Source organism: Pundamilia nyererei, unplaced genomic scaffold, assembly GCF_000239375.1.
Source record: "Pundamilia nyererei isolate P.nyererei 1_Seehausen unplaced genomic scaffold, PunNye1.0 scaffold00009, whole genome shotgun sequence".
In the NCBI taxonomy this organism is placed as follows: Eukaryota; Metazoa; Chordata; class Actinopteri; order Cichliformes; family Cichlidae; genus Pundamilia; species Pundamilia nyererei.
The window spans coordinates 2,273,212-2,286,656 of record NW_005187410.1 but is presented as its reverse complement, the minus strand read 5'-3'; positions in this window follow the sequence as shown (position 1 = coordinate 2,286,656).

Below are 13,445 nucleotides of genomic sequence, written 5' to 3'. Positions count from 1 at the left end.
CCATATCCCTTCATCTTCGGATGTCACTATTGAAACCAGTCTTATTGTGATTGTGGCACTATGGAGTGGAGGGTCGCTTTCAGCACTGAAGCAAAGAAGATTAGCTCAGCCTACAGATGCTTGGTTTGCTGCAAGCACTGTTTGGTGATAAAAGCATGCCCGGCAGAATCAAAGTGAATGTGACAATCAATTCCAATTCACTTTACAGACAAGGCTAATTCAATAACCTTCCTTTTCCACATATACACCCTAAATGGTAGTTGACACTTACTGCTGATGTTTTGAATAGATGCTCTCTGCTCTGAGGTGAACAGAAACTGGCTGCATCACTATCCCAGCCTAGTGTTTGTTTTTTAAGGATACCATTTCAACGAAAGCTTTCTTTTTGCTGATTGAGCACTGTTGAGGAAACGGCTGACTATGAGAACTCGTTGTGGCAGTCCATCCGCCAACTATGAGACAGACATCACTTTTTTTTCTTTTTCTGCATTCAGTCTTTGAATAATGCATGCTTGCTAGCTGCATGCATCAGCAGCCTCCATGGCATTTCTTGTCCTTACAGCCGAATTGCAAGCAGCTCATCTGCACCCATCAACGCTGAAAACTGAGCCAGCAGCAGGAGTGCTACAGTGCTCAGCAGCCTGCTTGCTTAAAGTGGGCACTACCATCCAAACAGTCCTGTTTTTTGTCAGACTGTGTCGACAGCAGATGATTGTCGGGGTATATCATTTTCTTTGGTCACTATACACTCAGTTCCTGCAGCAGCACTCAGAGGTTTGCAGATACGAGACATGAAAGATGGAGCATAGCTGGAGTTTGAACACCTCAGCTCTCTCTCCATTTGAATGCCAAAGATCCTAGCTTCATGCTCCGTTTTCACAGCTCATTTTGTGCCATTTGCAGAATCGTAGGACTCGATGGAGAACCTTCACTATTAGGTTTCACAACTTCTGAGAAATCCCTGTAAGTGTGTCCAACCACATCCAGTCATTCTTTACAAAAAAGACGTTTCTGTGGTTTGACAAAGAGTTGTGCAGGTACTCTTTATCTTCAGCCTCCGCAGAGGCTTTTTTCAGTCCCAGCTCACAATTGTTGCTGCCCTATCTGAGATTTTAGGATTATGTGATTTGAGTTTAGACAGAGGCATTTTTCATCTTTTATTCTCCTGCCCTGGTCATTGCCAAATAGGTCTGGCAGTCGTAAATCAGTTGCTGCCATGTTAGACCTGTATGCCAAAAATCTGAAGCCTTGGCAACCCCATTATAGTGTTTGAACTCTGCACTGTCTGTATGAACGAACACATTTGTTTTTCGGATGCTGTGGTTGCATCAAGACACTACCCTCTAGCTTGTACAGAAATCCCACAAAATAAGACTGCAGAGACTCTGGTGTTTTGCTTCATGACTCACAGTAGCGTCAGACATATTGCTTTTGCCAAGTACAGTACTGTAAGCACACTGCTACTGTAAGAGCGCAATAAAAACCCAGAAGTGCATGATACTGCAAATAAAATCTTAACATCGGAATAAAACACGTTATTACCACAAAATTAAATTATATGCTCATGAGACTTGGAGCGAAAGGAGAACGAAGTCAGCAGAAAACAGGAAGGGGGATTGGATCTCAGAGCACCACAAGCTTCAGTAGAAGCAGCCTATTATCTATAATCATTTGGGAGGCTATCTGAAACAAGACCTTTAAAACCACAGCCCAACCCTCTGCAGACTGTCAGCCCACTAATAAACTGGCTTTTCAATTAGTACCTATCTGACATTACAACGATAACACAAAACCAATTACACGCCGTGCTGCAGATAACTCGTAATCCACTTAATTGGCCTGATTTGACGACTTCTTTTTTTCTTATTCTCTTCCTCTGCTGCCACCGTAGGGCTTTTTGTCCTCCAACCAGGAGAAGGTATCACATTGAATTATCAGTATTGAAGGCACATGTGAGATATAATGTTGGCCAGACTCCTGGAGGTCCTGATAGTCTCTTGTGTATTGGGATGTTGATGGTACCTTTGGAGGTGAGATGAGCAAAGATTAATCTGTAGCTTCAGGATGTAACACTTGGATTTAAATTTCACAGCTCTGTGCTTCTTGTGTTTTTCCTTGATGATGCTGTGCGTAGCTTTAAGCTTGACCTCAGATTTGCAAGAAACATATTCAGACACTTTTGTGTGTTTTCTTCATACACATGGAGACATTAAACCTACAGGAGCTTTTATGACATCCCATTCAAAATCTACAGGTAAGATTTTAGAGTGCGCCTGTGGGAATTTTTGCCCTTCATCCAGAAGAGCATTTGTGAGGACGGATACTGATGTTTCCATTCTAATTCACCTCAGAGGTGAGATCAGAGCTCTGCCAGTCAAGTCCTCCTGCACCAAACTTCTTTTTCTGCCAGCCCCGGAAAACAACCCCATGGCATTATCCCACCTGTGCCAAACATTACAGTTGACACAACAGTCATGCAGGTAATGCTCTCCTAGCATTTGCCAAACGCAGACTCATCCATGAAACTGCCAAATAGAGAAGTGAGACTTATCACTCCACAGAACATGATCTCATTGCTCCAGGGCCGGTGGCAGCATGCTTACACCTATCCATCTGGTGCTTGTTATTATTCTATCATGAAGCTGGAAACTCTTGCTATGAAGCTCCTGCTGCACACATTTAGTGCTGATTTTAATGCCAGAGGAGGTTTGTACATCTCCAGTTATTGAGTTAGCAGAAAGTCTGTAACTTTTACGTGCCTCAGCACTTGACGAGTGGCACTTGGTGACCGAGTTGCTGCAGTCCCTAAACACGCCCACTTTGCAATAATACCACCTGTAGTTGATTGTGGAAGATCTAGGAGCGTAGACATTTCATAAAATGACTTGCTGACTCTCCGACTTGAATAAAACAAGCTCTATATAGCTACCCATTCTTTTGCAAATGTTTGTGAAGGCAGACTGCATGGCTAGACACTTGATTTCATATTTCATACTCCTGTGGCAATGGGACTGAAAACACTCAAATTCCAAGACAGAGGTGTGGCTCAGTGGTTTCGTCCCTATATATGTTATCGTGCAAACATATGATTTTTAATGCTTCTTTATTCTCCTATTTACCAAATAATTTTCTTTAATGATGTCGTCAAATGCAATGTTTTTCTGACCAGTGGTCAAAAGGCATTCAATTTACTATAATTCAATATACTATCAGCTGCTGATAATCAACTAGTCATTTCAGCCCTACTATTGCTGTGCGATGTTTTGTCACAGTGCAATAACTATTAACATATATTTCACAATATCAGAGATTATAAGGTACAGAGGGACTATTATTTTTTTCCTTATTTTGGTAAAAATTATATAACTGAAAGTAAAAAGACTATTAGAAACCCCTGATTCATGTAAAGGATTCTCATTACTGTTTTCAGTGCTGGAAAAAGACAGAAAGTAGGAAAGTGAGCTGCAGATCGAGGAAATGAGGCTTTCTGGAAGCAGCAGAGATGAATAAGTAGACTGAGTGAGTGCAGCTATTAACCCGAAGCTGTTTCAGCTTTGACTGATAACCCAGACCTGGTGCTAATGATGCCACAGAGTCGCAAGAACAATCAAGCACCTTAATCGTGAGGAGAACGAGAAAAAAAACAAAACCCAAATAGCTGCATTCAAGTTACGACGTTAAGCACTCAGAGGAAAATTTGCTGTTTGTGCAAACTGACACAGAGGATAAATAATTAAATAAGGGAAAGTAATAATTGTCTCATTTAGCATCCATGCAAAAAGTGATCATCAATTTCCAATTTTTAATCACGATAGGTCTCAGTAGCCTTGAGTGAGTGAATTTCATTGCACACCTGATATGAGGCAACTCATCTCACGCGTCATACAACGTACAAATCGATCATAATTTGCATCAAAATGATATTTCAGGCGACTCTTTTTTCACGGGGTCTCCTCCCTGTTTAGGAAAGCAAACAAAAGTCATTTTTGCTTCTGGCTGATTGGTACGAATGGGTGGTACAAAAAGAGATGGTAGATGCATTCATCAAATATGGCAATTTGCTTAATGGACTCTGACAAAGCCATTGGCGGTCTTTATTTAGATGCAGATGACTTCCTGCATACTGGCTTCCTCTGACTGTTGCAGACGCCTGCCATGAGAAAAGAGAAAGCTGCTCCCTCCTGTTTCTTTGTTTGTTTGTTTTTTTTTAATAGACTGACAGTTAATCACCAATGCTGTCTGTCTACGTACGAGACTGACTGTTGACACGCTCCCTAAAACTCTCTTCTGGCTTACATTATTTTCAATTTATTCTGTTAAATCTTTATTGAGAGCCAACTATCTCTCAGCTAGACTGCTGCACATACAGCATACAGTATGAAGACAGATAGTTATGACTGTCATAAAGCAGAAAGAAAAGGAAATGGGAGAAGGTTGATTGAAACTGTGTCACTCAAAAGCAGAGCTGCCACCCATAACCACAGTCTGCCGAAAGAGTGAGATAAATTGTTTTTCTAATTCTTGCTCATAACAGCACTTGATATTATAGACCATAACAAATATGGCAGCAAAAATTGTCCTATTCTGTATTCAATTGCTGTATTGCTTACGGGAAAGTTTTAGGCCTGGGAGAGCTGATAAGCATTCAACCAGCATACTGAAGACATAGAGCTTTCCTACTATTGAAAAAACTCAGAGCACCAGCCTCTGCTGTTGGGTGTTGGATATTAATGTGTTTTATACTCACAAGCTTAAGTTTGTGTGTGAAAATATCCACATTATCAAATGTTTCTCGATACAGCGTCTTAAGAAATATTTACTATGGCGATTTATCACTGCAAATACATCGGATATCTGAACAGCTGACATTTATTTCTTCAGAAGAGCGGTTTTTCTTTTTTGTTCAAAATTAATCGTTTTAAATCGTTTTTCAAGCACTTCGTGGAACAAATGGCGTCTCTTTTGATGAAAAAAATACAAATAAAAACCCCAGACATTTTAAGATGTTGCCTTCAGCTCTGGCAATTGATCAAACAATTATTTGTAGATCTATCAATAATTAGCTGCAGCCATGCATTAAGCAACCAAAAAGAGGTGAAAAAAAGAGAAAAGCAAAGTAAATAAAGATATTTGTCATTTTTGAAAAAATGTCTTAAAGGCACAAAGACAAAGATAAACTGGGATTTCATACGTTTGTTGCTCAATAATTAGACCAAAGTGATTTGGGCCTCAGCTTTGAGGTTGGTAAGCCTTTGGTAAAAAAGAAATAAATAAATAAATAAATAAACAAAATAAATGGAATTCTTCTTTAATGAGGCTTAAATATGACTTCTACGCTTAAGATGTCCTAATGGAGATTAATCTTCAGCATGCAGTGGCTTCAAATCCACTGCGTCTCTCATGGAAGAGGAGAGATTAACAGAAATCTGCCAGGGAGGATGATAAGTGGGTTTTTTCTTTCCTTTTTCCAGCTCACACAGGGACTGAGGGTCTGCTGAGACGCTGAAATGACCTGTATTGTACCAGAGAAGCCCTTAGCATTAGTATGGTAACCAGCTTCAAGCAAGGACCTTCAAAGTCTGTCAAAGAAATTGTTCGTGGCAGAGACTCTTATGCCCTGCAGGAAGAAGTTCTCAGAATTCAGTCAAGGGTCAGTGAAGTTTTCAGGCCGAGATATAAAAAGCCTTTACTTTAAGATGAAATTTAAGTGGACAAATACTCAGGAGTTTCTCTGGGACTGCTTGAGAAACCTAAATGAGTCAGACAATTTTCTTCCAAGTTAGGTTAATGCAAACAGATTTGTAGGAATACTCGCAACATAAGGGGGAAAATCCCAGGGTGCTACATATCTAGATATAAACAGTGAATCCTTCAAGCCAAAGTAGGTCCATCTTACACAAACAACCATGTGGCATATTGATTTAGGGATCAGTACATCGTTACCGTGTTGAGTGAGTATAGGGCAGACGCATATCTGTTCATCATTCAGCCAGCAGCAGACCTTACTGATGGCATTTGATGGTACAAAGGTCAAAATTTCAATTGGACATATGAGACTAAACCATCAAATCAATGTTTCTCATCGACTTGATAGAACATAAGCAATCACCCTCCTTCATGATGAAACGCAGCACAGAAACACAGGACTGCATGCTACCCACTGTGTGAATCTTATTTCTGTGGACGTGTCAGGACCTTGTCACAGCTGTGGGGATGGAAGGAGGTGATTGTTGTTCCCATCTGGCCACGTAATGAGCTCAGAGCGAGACACAGGGTTACTAATAGAAATCTGTCATACGCCACATACAGCACAGTGGGAGCAAAACAACAAACTGTACAGCTGTTGTCGCTAAAATAAAAGGAAGCTGGCATTTCATTTTGAGCGTCTCATTTTATAATTCTCTTTCTCACTTACTGTCACAGTGTGATGCGATTCGTCCTTTTACAAAATTACTCCAATTGCAAGGCTTGTTTTTCCTGGGCTCACTTAGTTTGTGAGGGAGGAGGCTGTGGAGCTGAACCGCTTAAGTGCAGCAGTTCATTGAAATTCATGTGGGAAGAGCATGCAGAAGTGGTCTGATCTCTTTAGAGGACCTATTTCACTTTCAAATAAAATGTTACAGTTGAAGGGCAGCCGCTTAAAGGCGTCAGGAGAGCGCAAAGTAAGAAAGTATGGATAGCTCCAACACCAATGCCCCTTTGGTCTTTACCTCAAAAGTGCATAAGAAGCAGTTTCAGCCTAAATCAACACTGAACACAAACCTGAGTGCCAGTCTGAGTTTAAAGAGTTAAAAGTGGGATGGTGGGAAATTTTGTAGTACACAAAGAGCGTGAATGAAATACCAAAAATGAGGGCCAGTGGATAATGTTTCAAAAGCTAATCATTTTAATTTCATTTGTGTAGTAGGCCTGGAGGGAAACAGGAATAGATCAGTCTGCTTAAAAATGGCACCTAAGTTCATCAGTATTCCTCTTTCATAAAGTGAGAATTGATGCAACAATAAAGAGGGTTTTAGTGTCTATTGCTGCAAATACACTGCAAGAATGCAAGTCATCAAGTCCAAGTTGATGTCTTTAGATGCCTCATCCTGTCCAACCAATACTCAAATACCAAGTGAGTGTGGTACTGCAGAAACAACAAAATCATTACTGGAAGTGCTGAATGTAATAAAAAGGTTGGTGGTTTGGGTTCAGTCCAAACGTTCTGTAAGCTGTCATCTGGAGTCTACAATACTACTGGACTACAGTGTATGTGATATGATATGGCATAGAGGATTTGGCTTAGTAAACCAACCGGTAAGTAACCAAAGACCTAAAAAAAAAAACCCCAAAAAACCCAAAGCCCATAAAGTAAACAGGAATTCAAAACACAGGTGAGATAGAGAATAAATCCAAAGAACATCGTTAATTCAAGTCATCTTGAATGTGGTGTTGCTGTTGCCAAGACATTGAGTATATCATTTTCTCACACAACCATCTCAAGTGAGAATGATCGAAAAGAGAGAAAATATCCAGCGATTGGCATTTTTCTGAGTGAAAACGCTATCTTAAAGTCAGAGAAGAATGGTCTGATTGCTTTGAACTGATAAGTAAACAGTAATTCAAATAATCCCAAGTTACACCAAGGTGTGCAGAAGAGCATTGCTGACCACACAGCAAACCGAATCAGCAGAAGACCACACCAGTTGCCACTCCTGTCAGCTAATAGGTCAGAATTTGGCATAAACAAGATGAATGCATGGATCCATCCTGCCTGGCATCAAAGTTTCAGGCTAATGATGGCGGTGTGATGTTGTCAGGTATGTTTTCTCTGCACTCTTTGGACCCCTTAATTAAGTGAGTATCATTTACACATAGCTTACCTGAATATTACTGCCGACCAAGCCCAGCAAACCACAGTATTATGACCACAGTATACCTACTAGAGATGGACCGATCCGATATTACGTATCGGTCCGATACTGACCTAAATTACTGGATCGGATATCGGAGAAAAATAAAAAATGTAATCCGATCCATTAAATATCACGAAAGCACCTCACAAAACTTGCAACACACCGTAACTCACCTCAGAACGTTAGCACTTGGAGCAGTATGCATCACGTGATAGAGCGGCTGTGGCATGCGGGACCTGTCGGTGGTCTGGATAGCATGTGGAGCTTCGCTAGCAACCCGGCATTTCATCTCCGACAAAGTTATCCCCGAGAGAAGTAAAGCAAGCGTGTAAGTCCATCTCTGAATGTTTGTAAAACATTCCTGCGTTAAGCTTAACAAGCGATATATGGAGCGACTGCCTCTTCTTGCTGCTACTTCAATCATGAAACTGCTTAATGATCAGCTGATCGGCTTTTCTGTCGGGACTCCGTCTCTCTTCTTTGTTTTTGGCCCACTTTGCACCAGAAAGAGGAAACCAGCGGCTTAACAACAGCAGCACGTTTAAGCTTGATCAGCTGTTGTTAGAATGTATTTAATATTACTTTCTACTCGAGGATCTTTTTCTACGCAGCTGACGGCTGGTAACTGTGCAGGGGCGGATCTAGCAAAGTTTAGCCAGGGGGGCCGATAGGGCATGAACAGGGAAAAGGGGGCACAAAGACATACTTTTCTTTCTTATTCTCATTTAAAATGTCTAGCTTTTAATAAATAATTATCCAAATCTTACACCCAAAGTTTTAATTTGATGTAAAATGCATAGAAGTCAATTACTGTATATAGTGACTATTAAGTCTAATATATATACCCTAGTAAGCTATAGTACTTTTTCCTTTGGGAAGGTACCATCTGTGCAGTCTGCAATTTTGTTGAAGAAAGATGTTGAATCTATTTAATATTTCTTGAAAAATAATTGATTTCTGTGCATTTTTTTTTCACACTGCATCAAATTAAGGTTGATTACATCGATTAAGCATCATGAGGTGGAGCGTGAGGGGTGGTTCCCTATTTTTTATTTATTTATTTTTGTTGTTGCTGGGAGTTGGAACCCTATTAGTTAGGTTGCTTAATATTTACGCTAAGTACTCTTTAAAATACCAGAATAGGGAGGATGGTGTAGGTTTAAGTTTATTAGATTGATCAGTATTGCTGAACTATGAAATTTATTTTTTTTGCATACAGGTATAACAGAATAGCTTTAGTGTAGTTGTTGTTTTAAACTTGAGTATGAACTTATACAAAATGCAGCAAGATATTTAAAAAACAGTTTTGTTGATTAAAAAACACTATATCGGAGTCATATCGGTATCGGCAGATATCCAAATTTATGATATCGGTATCGGTATCGGACATAAAAAAGTGGTATCGTGCCATCTCTAATACCTACCCAACTTCTGATGGCTGTGTGATGTTATCATGTCAATATGGACTAAAATCCCACCTTGTTGAATCTATGCCTTGAAGAATTGAGGGAGTTCTGAAGGCAAAAAAGGCCCAACCAGGCACTTGCGTGTATCTAATGATGTGATTACAGATTAGACACAGAAGAGGGTGAGATGCGAACATGCAATCAATGACAGGTGAAAATGATCAAGAAACGGACCATGCAGGAAAACTAACCTTCAAAGTAAAACATGAAAAGACCCAAATAAACAAACACAGTCAACACCAACAATGAACAAAGAAACACAGTGGGACTAAGGAACAAAAGTCTAAGTGAGACAAAGGGCAGAGAAAATAAATACTAGGGAAACTATTAATTATTCCAACAACAATAATGATAATAATGACTTTGTTATATAAGACTCACATTCTACTAGAATGTCCAGCACATAAAACACAACAAAAACAGGTATAATCACAACAGGCAACAGGCAGCCAGCAGACCGTGTCCCTTTTCACACTCAAGGAACAAACACACCTTACACAGAGTGGGATGAACTGAGGTTACAGACTTTCTCCAACTCATGATCATGACTCACAACAGATGTTTATAGGCTGTGTTTGCAGAGTCAAGGTCATGTTAATCCACATCACTGCAGAGCACAGTTTCAGTTATTTTGGTTATGTTTCATGAGAGAGTCGTGTAAAGCAAAGGACTTAGTTAAAACAAAACAAAACAAAAAAAACACAACACAACAAAACAAAACACGTGATTCCACAAAATTCAATGCAAAAGGCAATTAAACACCATTTCAATTCAATTTTATTTATTTAACACCAAATTGCAACAGCAGCTTGCTCAAGACCCTTTATATTGTAAAGTTGAGACCTTAAAATAATACAGTGAAAATCCTTTAAGCAAGCACTTGGCAACAGTGGGAAGAAAAAACTCCTTTTTAAGAGGAAGAAACCCTGCCAGAACCAGGATTGTGGCCACCTGCCATGAAAGGCTGGGGGAATACTATTAAATGTTCGTTTAAATATTCATTAAAAAATTTAATAAAGAATCCAAGTATTGTTTTTCTTTGTTCTGCCCAACTCAATCACTGGTAATGGCTGGTAAATGTGCACAAAGGTATTTTTTATTAAATTTTTTTGTTGTTTAATTTTATTTGCAGCATAGCAATTAACAAAACAATTCACAGGGCCTGTGTATACCTGGGCTTCATATGCAGTCCCAGAGAAGCGACATCTGTTCCACACCCACATACCATACAGTGGGAAGATCATTTATTTACATGACAAATGTAGCGCAAAATCATCTATTACACGTCAACAGACTAAACCGATACGAAGGACTTTTCTGTGCATTTTCTGGTATTAAACTGGTAAATAATTTCTGGTTTTGCCATCTGCTTATGTTTCTCTACCATTATCAATCTACTGCGATCAAACGCAACCCACACAGGTTGTCAATGTTAAACTCTTGATATATGCTTACAGCTCTCTACAATAACAGCAAGCACAACTTTGGTTTGACTAATGGTTTGTTTGCGTGGCAGATAAGGATTACCCAGAACCACAAAAAAACCCCAAAATTAAATCTTGACAAAATGTTATTTTCTGGTAATTACAGATGGTGAAGACACAATCTAACTCTGTACATAAGAATCGATTAAATCCACTAAACATATTCATTAAAATGTAGCTATAGTCACTTTGCTTGTGCACCTTAATCTGCTAACTACATGTTTATCCAGGAATACAAAGGACCAGATGTACAGTTTGCATTTAACTTTTCCTAATGCAGACATGAATACACTGGTGATTTGCTAACTTACTTACTGAGCCTGCTTTCTTACACCACATAAATTAAATTCACCTTAGAAAACTAATTGCTATTTTGAAAACAGACTGCAAAGTCTCTATATACCATACCGTGCAGCCTTCACAGCCAAATAATTAGAGAATATACTGTATAGTTTTTCTTATCTTATTGGTTTAAAGGTCTTTAGTATCAACATACACATATTTTAACCTCCTAAGACCCGAACTCTTTCATGGCATGCATATTTAATTTTTCTTTGCTATTTGGGTTGATTGGGACCTGATGAATGTAAAAACAAAGAATTACCTTTTCTTTTTTTTTCTTTTTTTTTTACTTTAAGATAAATAAGAGCCTCATATGAGGATATTCGTTTTAAATGTTCATAGAACAGTGGCAGTATAATGTCCTCGTAAGTGGATATCAGGCCCTTGTAGAGAAAAATTAGGTATTTTGGTCTAGACATCCCAAAATGTGATGTCCACATATGTGGACGCCAGGTCTTAGGAGGTCAAAGTACAGTATTGTGCAAAAATCTTTAACCACCCTTATTTCTTAATATTTTCTTTCTCCATAAAGACTATTGGTGATTTTAACCAAAAATTTCCCAATTTCGATGTTTAAACTTTTGCCACCGATTTTCAGTCCAGTTGTTGTGTAATTTGGCCTACATACCCCAGCCTTTTCTCCCTGTTTCAGTTCCTTAAAAACACAATAGATGGATCAACTTGAGGTTCAGATGGATCTCTCATGTCCTGTGTCAGGTATTTGCTGAACTTTTCCCCAGTTTTAAAGGACACAAGTATACTGTTCGTCTGCTGTAGATAGTGGTTTAGGTCTGGCATTTCTTCTTTGTTCCTTTACTTGCCCACTTTCCTTTAAAGACACGCCGTACACACCATGCTGAGATATGTCAAGTTTTTGGTAATCACCTTGTAGGTGCAAAAATACTATTTTATGCCTGTAAAACTGTGTTATCTTTGCCAGTATTCATAGATTCGACTGAAGAAATTGTAACAAATGTGTTTTTTTAACAACAAGATGTCGGTAAAAGAAATGCCTAAAGATATCATTTAAAATTGGTTCTTAGTTCTCTGTTATGTGTAGACACAAGACTGGTTTATCCCCTGAGCTAGGTTTCCTTTTTAAGCTTGAATGATTCATAGGTCAGTGTTAAGTGGCTTGACAAATTAAAAAAACAAAACAAAAAACGGCACAAAGAACTGAAGATTGTATAAAATATATTTTATATACAGTCATTGATTTAGACAGTGGTAAGCTCACAGTGTTTTTCACTTTGATTTAGCTTTTCTGCTATTTTTATAAGTGTAATAACATTGAACCCCTGAATTCCCCTTAGAGGACGTTTTATATCTTGTATGAACCTTTGTAAGCAAATCAACAAGAAAACAGATGATTAATTATTGATATAGAATATAATACACATGAATAAATAAAAGCTATGTGCTTACGTGTAACACAGCGGTAGCTAAGCTCCTGTGCTTTTGTTTTTTTTCCTAATGAGCCCGCAGGGTCCGCTGATAGAGAGGTTTTTCTGCAGTTCTCCATGTAAAAACTGGATCCAAAAGTTAAACAGGTTTGTGTGCCTCCGATCAGAGATGCCTTCTTTTTACTGCCGTAATACATTAACCTGGCAGGAGGAAAATGTGGCCTGCCTTAGCATTAATTATTGAAGATAGCACAAGCAACAGTCGGAGCCTGGGATGACTCCGGGAAGCGGAAGGCAGCGTTGCTTAGCAACCAAGGGGCCAAACAAGCGCGAGCACCATTTCGGCGTGTTAGCATTTTAGCTAATTAAACTTTATCCTTTTCTTTTTAGCATATTACTCTGCGCTCAGTAGTTTTATATTTTTAGTTTAAATATATTGTTTAAGTTGACCTACGAGTGCCCAACAAATGGCAGGCAAGAAAAAGGAGGCAACGCTGCAGGTTGTGTTTTTGTGATTTTGTGTTTTTTTTTTAAAGCTACTTTTATCATCTCTGGGGATAACAGTTTGTCTTTTCATATCCAGGCTTCCGTCACAAACCAAGAGCAATGGGAAGAGATTCTTGCAACCAAGGGTTTAACAGGTAAGATTTTCATCAGTAAAAGAGCTGTTGTCCTAATAAAAATGAACGCTCCACGAGAACTGTTGTAAAGATGTTACTGCGTGATGTGAAGGACTCCTGGCATCGTCATTACTTATTTGCTGTGTTCTGCTGCCCCCCTGTGCTCAGTGTGATAATTGTACCAGCCTACCACACCTCCTTTCTGTCCTCCTGTCTTGTACACACACACACACAC